The 10,144-nt window shown below is 47.1% G+C and overlaps 1 long non-coding RNA gene across 1 annotated transcript; it reads left to right on the top strand.

Annotated features, from left to right (window-relative positions):
* Positions 1-6,984: 6,984 nt before the first annotated feature.
* Positions 6,985-7,566, top strand: LOC136825161 (uncharacterized). The gene is made up of 2 exons (XR_010849266.1): positions 6,985-7,166; positions 7,415-7,566. It is a non-coding gene; the product is annotated as an uncharacterized lncRNA (long non-coding RNA).
* Positions 7,567-10,144: the final 2,578 nt, after the last annotated feature.

Genomic DNA, 10,144 nt, shown 5'->3' with positions numbered 1-10,144 from the left:
GCCCTACGCCCCTACAAATGTGGTAATGTACCCAAAACGAGTTGCTAGTCACGATTACTTAGCCCTTTTGCATTTATTAATCTCTGGGCCTATAACTTTGTGTTCCCTGATATTCCTTGGTTCAAGCCAGGCCCACGTGTTCACAGCTTCTTTCCTCTGAGTCACAAGTAACGCCTCGGGAGTCCTTGGCGCCTTCAGTGCACCATTTGGTGAGTAATTCAATCCCCAAATTCCAGCATTAGATGTGTAACGTGGGTCCAAATATCGTTTCAGAAAGACGATATTAGCAGAATTATCCTTGGTCCGTGTTCCTGGCATTAAAACTCCCCCTTCGGGAGGACTTCTACGGCAGTAATTTACCGTATTTTCAGTTAATTTTCTTTTAAGTTTTTGACCTTGTGTGCTATCAAATATAACTATTTTTATATCCACGTGTTTCACGCACTTCCCCTAGTGAAGAGCCCTCCGCTCCGTGTACTTCTTTTTTTGTTTGTGTTTTATATGTCCTGGGTATCTTACAAGGCCATTTTCGAGTAAAGTAATAATTGTGGAGTCATAAGATCCACCTGCACCAGGAAACATATAAAAATGGCGACCTGACCAGTGATTCTGTAATGATTGCATACCCCCCTCTTCCCCTTTGTTGTTTGTGTTGCAATTTGTAAAATCAGCAATTAGCTCAGCTAAGCTGGATACGAGACAGATTACTGAACCTTTGAAAAGCCAGCGCAAGAGGTTTAAGGAAATTCTGCGTAAGTAAACTGTGTTTATTTAGCGTAGGACGCTTTAGAAAACGTTGACTAGTCCTAGGAATTTTTTTATAGTAGGGCGCATGTCCGAGGAAAACAAGAGAGAGAATCGCCGAAAACTTAGCTTTGGAAGCCTTTGCACGCGGCTTGCATGCCATTCAATTAGGTTATACAGGTGATAAATCATTAAAGGAATAGTGCGCATATTCCTCCAAAGAAACGAGTGATTTGGAAACCGAATCATTAGATATAGGCGCGAGACCTCGACGTCAACCACGTGTTCGAAAGTCAGATTAGCATTGCTGACGCATTTTTAGGCCCCTCTCTCTCTCGTTTTAGAAATAGGATTTGATAAGACATCAATTATCCCAGGACGAAAAGGGTCAACAACCGTTGTCTCAACTGGGAAGTCCCCGGGTGTTTACGTCGTTCATTCATTTGGCGCAGACGGCCTTGACCGTATGTGTGGCCCAGTTAGGAAAACATTTGTTTGTTTGATTTGCTTGCTCTACCAAATTGTTTTGCATTATTGGGGTCTGACATTATATGTTCTGTATTGTTCGTTTTTTTTTGTGTTTTGTTTTGTGCTGTTACTACGGCTGCGTGTGTTGCCTATCTGTTGTGAATGTGGGATAAAACCCACCTAATTGGTAAATGAGAATAAACATTCTCCCATAAGTCAGTAAAACTAGCGCCCTCGCTGATCAGACGTCGTCTGTGCGGAAATTCTAGGGCGCCTATATATTCTATTCTTGTCCCCAATAAATCCGTGTCGTCGGTCCGTTGGTGAGACCAATTCATTTTCCATTCAGTTAAATGAGCCCGTTTCGTCGGTATTCTCGGGAGACCTAAATATATATCCCAATCATAGTCCACTGAAAAGTCAAGTCCCAAAAGATGAGACATCATTCTAGAACAGAGAGCAAAAATCAAATAAACCCTTGGGAGACCAATCATTGAAAACTCATCGTCCCCAATCAGCCCGATTCTTTCGGTTTTTTTTCACTAGTGAGACCAATCATGATAATTTATCGTCCCCAATCAGCCCGCTTCGTCGGTAAATCAGACCAATAAGATTAATTCATCGTCCCCAATCAGCCTAAAAATGATCGTCGGTAAATCATGGGAGACCAATCATCGCTAATTTCATCGTCCCCAATCAGCCCGCTTCGTCGGTAAATCGGGAGACCAATCATTGCTAATTCATCGTCCCCAATCAGCCCGCTTCGTCGGTAAATCGGGAGACCAATCATTGCTAATTCATCGTCCCCAATCAGCCCTTTTGCGGTAAATGGGAGACCAATCATTGCTAATTCATCGTCCCCAATCAGCCCGCTTCGTCGGTAAATCGGGAGACCAATCATTGCTAATTCATCGTCCCCAATCAATTGCTTCGTCGGTAAAGGGAGACCAATCATTTTAATTCATCGTCCCCAATCAGCCCGCTTCGTCGGTAAATGGGAGACCAATCATTGCTAATTCATCGTCCCCAATCAGCCCGTTTCGTCGGTAAATCGGGGAGACCAATCATTGCTAATTCATCGTCCCCAATCAATAGCTTTGTCGGTAAATTAGGATTCAATCATTGCTAAATTCATCGTCCCCAATCAGCCCCTTCGTCGGTAAATTGGGAGACCAATCATTGCTAATTCATCGTCCCCAATCAGCCCGCTTCGGTGCAATCGGTAAACAATTGGGGAGACCAATCATTGCTAATTCATCGTCCCCAATCAGCCCGCTCCGTCGGTAAACCGGGAGACCAATCATTGCTAATTCATCGTCCCCAATCAGCCCGCTTCGTCGGTAAAACGGGAGACCAATCATTGCTAATTCATCGTCCCCAATCAGCCCGCTCCGTCGGTAAATCGGGAGACCAATCATCGCTAATTCATCGTCCCCAATCAGCCCATTTTGTCGGTAAAAGGAGGAGACCAATCATTGCTAAATCCTCATCGTCCCCAATCAGCCCGCTTCGTCGGTAAATCGGGAGACCAATCATAGCCAAAATTCATCGTCCCCAATCAGCCCGCTTCTGAAATAAAATTATTCAGCACTGTCGAAAACTTGTCGGTCTCAGACCATGCTAAATCATTTCAGTATCGTCAAGTCGGTAAATCAGGATTCAATCATTTTCATGTCAGTAATCAGGTTCAACGGGAGCAAAAGGCTCCAACATTTTTCGATTCCCCAATCAGCTGATCACAGGAGGAATTTCAAATTCGCCAATCATGTGAGGTGGAAGCGAGCAAAGCCTGGCTTTATTTAAAACATCTGTGTTGGACTAGGTCCTAAAGCAAACTGCAAATTTCACTGTTTCTCTTAGTTACAGGTTGAGGCTCAGGTTGAAAACCTGAAACTTTCATGAAAAACAAGATCTTCTATGTCCTCAGGGAAAGATGTTTCTATTCATCCGGGAGAGAACAAGAGACTGGGTACAGGCAGAGGAAATCTATGCAGGCAAAGAGACAGGCTCAGAGAGACACAGTAAAGCTGAGAGACAGGCTCAGGAGATATATTTTAGCAAACTAGAGAGAGACAGGAACGGAGGCAGAAAGACTGGCTCAGGAGAGAGACGGAATAGAAGCAGAGAGACAGGCATGGGAGGCAAATTGTTAGCCCAATTTAAACTCAACTAAAGACTGGCCCAGGAGAAACGAGAAGAAGCCGAGAGGGAAGAAAGGGACAAGCAGCGTGCCCATGAACTCGCAATGCTGCAACAGAGTGGCCCTTCGCCTCCACCTGCCCCAGGGAATGAGTGCCTTCAGCCAGGCTATCGCCTGCATGCCAAAGTGGACGGAGGCCGAGCCCGAGTGTGGCTCGACAGCGCCAAGACAGTGTTAAAGGCCTGCCCCTGAGTGCCGCCGAACTCTCCCTGGTGTTGGGCAAGACAATGAAAGGAAGGCCCTGATTGTTTAGGGTAAACCCGCCGGAGGAGCAGGAAAATTGGGAGGTCAACGCCAGACTATTGCCAAGGCGTATAAGATAACCCCTGAACGCTGGAGGAGGCGCTGGCGCTGGGCTAGTGAAGGAGGCCAATCAAACCTGGGCAGACTGGGCCTTCAAGTCCGAGCGTGCCCGTTTGCCAAATGGTTCGAGGCCGTGGGGTTACGACCCTCAACGATGCCATCGAACAAATACAGATAAAGAACTTCCTACTCTACACCCCGCCGGCCCTCGCCACGAACAATATCGCCGAGAAGGAGCCCCCACCTTAGCTGATTGCTGCCGAATAGCGGATCTATGGGACACCCATCACCCCCAGGAGAGCTCGCTGCAGCGCAAAATTACGCCACCACCCACCTACCTATCGGGTGCCCCTCCGCCGAAGAATGGGCAATCACAGAAGCCCGTCGTGTGCGGGTTCTGTAAAAGATCGGGCATTGTGAGGAGCAATGCCGCAGTAAACCACCCCGCGTCTCTCTCTCCCGGACAGCCCCTAATAAGTCGCCTGCGCCCTCTGCCGGGGCAGTTTCAAGATTTCAGCCAAACCTTTTTGCACGGCGTGCAAGGTTTCAGATCCGGCCACTCTTCCTCATGGGCAAAATGCCCTAGAAATAATAAGGCAGGAACTCCCGCCGTCGCCCTGGCAGTAAAAATCCCGAGTAAAGGCCCTCCTGCCGAGGGTCCCATCTATGTGGCACCTCCTCGAGGTAAATACTCAGCACGCCAGGTCAATTTTTTTGACGACTCTGGCGCGCAAATTTGGAAAATGATGGAGGGACAAAGTTCCTATGGAGCTATAATAGACCGACGCAAGCTCGTCACCATTGAGGGCATTAACAATTTTAAAATGATCCTCCCTACGGTCCAACTGAGGGTCACCCGACCCCACAGAGCCAGGACCCTTCGTCTCGCCGTAAAAAAAACACATTCCAGGAGACTATGACGTCCTCCTGGGCCAAGACTTTACGTCCCATTTCAAGCCACCACCATTCCGGGGTCCCCATTCCCCAATAAATCATCCAAATCCGAGTCAGTGCCCGGCACGGCATCCGTGCCAGTGCCGAGGCCTCAGCCAGATCTCCCTTCAGGAGAATCTCGGCCTTCAGCTCCTCTGCCAGTGCCCCTTGGCGCACTGAGCAGTGCCAGTCTCCGTCCGTCCAGACAGACGAGACCACCACCACATCGCCACCAGCGCCAGTGCCAATGTCAGTGCCTGAGCTGGTCACCCCTGCAGCAAGTTAAAAGCCCCTCGGCCGTCCCTCTCTCTTCGCCGCCCGCCGCAGATTCTTCCGCGAGTCATGATTCTGCCCCGCCTTCCTGGGCCGATGAACTCTGCGATCTGCGCCGGTTAATGTCCGAGATGGCGAACAAAATTCCTGGGTCAGTTGTCGCAGCAGCTGACCCAGATGGCACCCCTTGCCGCATTTTGGCCTCGGGCCCTCCGATTCCCCGGCCAAGGACAACGGTCCAAGGAGGAGAGGTTCGCGGCGGAGTTACCACGGGTGTGGGCGATCGCAGGTAGTCCACAAGGAGCCCCGAGCTCTTCTGGCCCCTGTGCAAACTTGGCATAGGGCCCCCTTCTTCATCTTTGAACGTCTTGGCACCTTTCATCCAGGAGAGGATGATCCAAGGCCTTCCGCATATCTTCTTCCTTTCCTTTGGAATTTCTATCCCTCATCCTTCTCTATCGATCTTTCCTTCACACTTAAAAAAATTACTTACCAAAGATACGGCAGTTAACATATGGGATATCATCCCCTTTTAAAATGCACTAATTATTTTATTTTGAAGCAGTAAGAGAGACAGAGTGGGAAGTGGCATCACCCTTACGCCCGTCCTTTGGCACAAGGCAGGCGTGTCAACTCTTCCTGAAGGGGTCGCGCCCTTTGGGTTTCTTTCCCCGCCCTTGGGCTGAGAGTTAGCTCTGACCGTCGTCTGTTGGCGACGGAAGTTAGATAAAGAAGTAAATCATAAATACCTCACTCTGTTATCCTTTATTTTCTACGTATATTATTTACTTTTGCATTTAATCTTTTGGTTTTTTTTTAAGGAATCTTGAGTCACAAGACTCCTGCCCTTAAGAATTTTAACGTTGCCTTTTAATCACCACAGGGTGAAAATTACTTTTAGTATGAAAATATCCTTCGTTGTTGTTCTGTGTAGTTTCTTTTTTTTTATTTACATTTTTTTTTTTAGTTATTCCTGTGGAGAATGTTAGCCCTGTCCATTTTCCCCTTCATTTGTTTATCCTCCCATTTATAAGTCGAGTAGTCTATTTATATTTTACACCAAAGTTGTAAGCTGCAGACGTAAAAATTTAGCGTCGATTTAAGTTGGCGAGTTAAAAACCGCGAATAATCTCTTTGCCTCACAGCTGTCAAGTTCTTGTCCCTTCAGATTAGCGTTCGTGGGAAATATTAGTTAGGCTCGTCGAGCTTACTGAACAATTGGAGGTCGATTGAAAAGAAGAATTGAATTCTATTATTACGATTTTGGTAAAGGGGATATTATTTAAAACCTACAATGTATTGTCACGTATGCCGCCTCTTCAAGGCACAACTAATAGCATGCCTGTAATTCCAGGATAGCATTAAGGAATCAGTGGGTTTACCTTTGTTTCCCTTTAAACTCTGCCTTGTATGTTTTATTTTGTTGTTGTTATTTTGAAATTTTGAAGTGTTCTTTGTTTATTTTCTTTTGAGCGCCTTATTACCCCAGTAAAGTAAATCGAATAAAGAATGGGTAGAAACAGTACTTAGGAAGTATTTGAGCAATAATTAATTTGCAAACAAGTTCACCCTTTTATTGTATATTCTAAATTGCACTCTGCTCCTAAAGTAAACCTTCAGTTTGTTATTGATTAGTGTGGCATCAGAGTTTTACAAATAAAGTAAAGTAAAGGTTGAACTGTTCTCCTTTCCTGCTTTGGGTTGGTTTGAACCTTTGAAGAAGGGGGTATAGGGGCTCAGAGAAAATATAATAGTTTGGGGACAGTAAACTGGCTTTGCACTGTTTTCTTTGGTACAGGGAAAGAAAATCGTTTTCTATGATATCCGGGTCGGCGACCTGGGTCAGGACATCGCCCCCTACCCCTGTCCAGAAGCAATAAAAGGTCAGGGCCAGGACAGCTCTCTCTCACACACGCGGTCGCTAGTTTAAGCCGAGAACAAGTCAAGTCTCTGCAGCCGTTGCCCCTGCCCTCCCTCTTCCGCTCGCCGCCACGTGGATCCCATCGCCGCCCTGTGTGCCCCGTGTTCCATTCCACGTGGCCTTAGAAGACTGCAAGGGGATTGCAAGTCTCCCAAACGCGAGCTGACATTAAACGGCGGCCTTTTCATCATCCCAAGGGCGCCCTTTTCCGCCCCAATCTACGACTTGAAGAAATACCTTGGAGAGGGAGGCTACCATTTGTCCACGCTCCCACACGTGTTTCTCGGCAGAAGACGTCGTCAGCCCTACGCCCCTACAAATGTGGTAATGTACCCAAAACGAGTTGCTAGTCACGATTACTTAGCCCTTTTGCATTTATTAATCTCTGGGCCTATAACTTTGTGTTCCCTGATATTCCTTGGTTCAAGCCAGGCCCACGTGTTCACAGCTTCTTTCCTCTGAGTCACAAGTAACGCCTCGGGGAGTCCTTGGCGCCTTCAGTGCACCCCCGAGTAATTCAATCCCCAAATTCCAGCATTAGATGTGTAACGTGGGTCCAAATATCGTTTCAGAAAGACGCCTGTAGCAGAATTATCCTTGGTCCGTGTTCCTGGCATTCCCAAGCTCCCCCCCCTTCGGGAGGACTTCTACGGCAGTAATTTACCGTATTTTCAGTTAATTTTCCTTTTGACCTTGTGTGCTATCAAATATAACTATTTTTATATCCACGTGTTTCACGCACTTCCCCTAGTGAAGAGCCCTCCGCTCCGTGTACTTCTTTTTTTGTTTGTGTTTTATATGTCCTGGGTATCTTACAAGGCCATTTTCGAGTAAAGTAATAATTGTGGAGTCATAAGATCCACCTGCACCAGGAAACATATAAAAATGGCGACCTGACCAGTGATTCTCGTAATGATTGCATCCCCCTCTTCCCCTTTGTTGTTTGTGTTGCAATTTGTGAAATCAGCAATTAGCTCAGCTAAGCTGGATACGAGACAGATTACGAACCTTTGAAAAGCCAGCGCAACAGGCCAAGGAAATTCTGCGTAAGTAAACTGTGTTTATTTAGCGTAGGACGCTGTAGAAAACGTGACTAGTCCTAGGAATTTTTTTATAGTAGGGCGCATGTCCGAGAAAAACGGAGAGAGAATCGCCGAAAACTTAGCTTTGGAAGCCTTTGCACGCGGCTTGCATGCCATTCAATTAGGTTATACAGGTGATAAATCATTAAAGGAATAGTGCGCATATTCCTCCTGTAGAAACGAGTGATTTCGAAACCGAATCATTAGATATAGGCGCGAGACCTCGACGTCAACCACGTGTTCGAAAGTCAGATTAGCATTGCTGACGCATTTTTACCCCCTCTCTCTCTCTCGTTTTAGAAATAGGAGCGAAAGCGTATATTATACGCCCAGGACGAAAAGGGTCAACAACCGTTGTTTTCGGGGAAGTCCCCGGGTGTTTACGTCGTTCATTCATTTGGCGCAGACGGCCTTGACCGTCCATTCCGTGGCCCAGTTAGGAAAACATTTGTTTGTTTGATTTGCTTCGCTACCAAATTGTTTTGCATTATTGGGGTCTGACATTATATGTTATATGTTCTGTATTGTTCTGTTTTTTGTGTGTTTTGTTTGTGCTGTTACTACGGCTGCGTGTGTTGCCTATCTGATTGTTGTGTTGTGATTGTGAATGTGGGATGGCCACCCACCTAATTGCCCTTGAGAATAACACTTCTCCCATAAGTCATTAAAACTAGCGCCCTCGCTGATCAGACGTCGTTTGTGCGGAAATTCTATGGCGCCTATATATTCTATTCTTGTCCCCAATAAATCCGTGTCGTCGGTCCGTTGGTGAGACCAATTCATTTTCCATTCAGTCCCCAAGTGAGCCCGTTTCGTCGGTAATTCGGGGAGACCTAAATATATATCCCAATCTAGTCCCCAAGTAAGCCCGTTTGTCGTTAATCTTGGGAGACCAATCATTGCTAAAAATCGTCAGCCCGTTCGTCCCCAATCCGCTTCGTCCAGGAGACCAATCATTGCTAATTCATCGTCCCCAATCAGTTTCGTCGGTAAATCAGGAGACCAATCATTGCTAATTCATCGTCCCCAATCAGCCCGTTTCGTCGGTAAATCGGGAGACCAATCATTGCTAATTCATCGTCCCCAATCAGCCCGCTTCGTCGGTAAATCGGGAGACCAATCATTGCTAATTCATCGTCCCCAATCAGCCCGCTTCGTCGGTAAATCAGGGAGACCAATCATTGCTAATTCATCGTCCCCAATCAGCCCGCTTCGTCGGTAAATCGGGAGACCAATCATCGCTAATTCATCGTCCCCAATCAGCCCGCTTCGTCGGTAAATCGGGAGACCAATCATTGCTAATTCATCGTCCCCAATCAGCCCGCTTCGTCGGTAAATCGGGAGACCAATCATTGCTAATTCATCGTCCCCAATCAGCCCGCTTCGTCGGTAAATCGGGAGACCAATCATTGCTAATTCATCGTCCCCAATCAGCCCGCTTCGTCGGTAAATCGGGAGACCAATCATTGCTAATTCATCGTCCCCAATCAGCCCGCTTCGTCGGTAAATCGGGAGACCCAATCATTGCTAATTCATCGTCCCCAATCAGCCCGTTCCGTCGGTAAATCGGGAGACCAATCATTGCTAATTCATCGTCCCCAATCAGCCCGCTTCGTCGGTAAATCGGGAGACCAATCATTGCTAATTCATCGTCCCCAATCAGCCCGCTAATTCATCGTCCCCAATCAGGTCGTCGGTAAATCGGGAGACCAATCATTGCTAATTCATCGTCCCCAATCAGCCCGCTTCGTCGGTAAACGGGAGACCAATCATTGCTAATTCATCGTCCCCAATCAGCCCGCTTCGTCGGTAAATCGGGAGACCAATCATTGCTAATTCATCGTCCCCAATCAGCTAAATCGTAAACGGTAATCAGGAGACCAATTCATCATCGTCCCCAATCAGCCCGCTCCGTCGGTAAATCTGGGAGACCAATCATCGCTAATTCATCGTCCCCAATCAGCCCGTTTTGTCCTCGGTAAATGGGAGACGGTCTTGCTAATTCATCGTCCCCAATCAGCCAAGCTTCTTCGGTAAATGGGAGACCAATCAACGTCCTTTGAAAAATGTCCAAGATTCAGCCAGATTTCTGGGAAATTAATTCTGTGTGTTACTAGCAGAAGACAGGCTCAGGAGAGACTGCAAAATGTCGACACGGTCTCAGCAGCAGGGCTCAGGCAGTCCTCAGGACAGGCTTTCAGGAGAGAACGAGAGACTGGG

Source organism: Macrobrachium rosenbergii, chromosome 37 (assembly GCF_040412425.1).
Source record: "Macrobrachium rosenbergii isolate ZJJX-2024 chromosome 37, ASM4041242v1, whole genome shotgun sequence".
Taxonomy (NCBI): Eukaryota; Metazoa; Arthropoda; class Malacostraca; order Decapoda; family Palaemonidae; genus Macrobrachium; species Macrobrachium rosenbergii.
The sequence above is the reverse complement of the archived record's forward strand: the minus strand, read 5'-3'. Positions and strand labels throughout refer to the sequence as shown.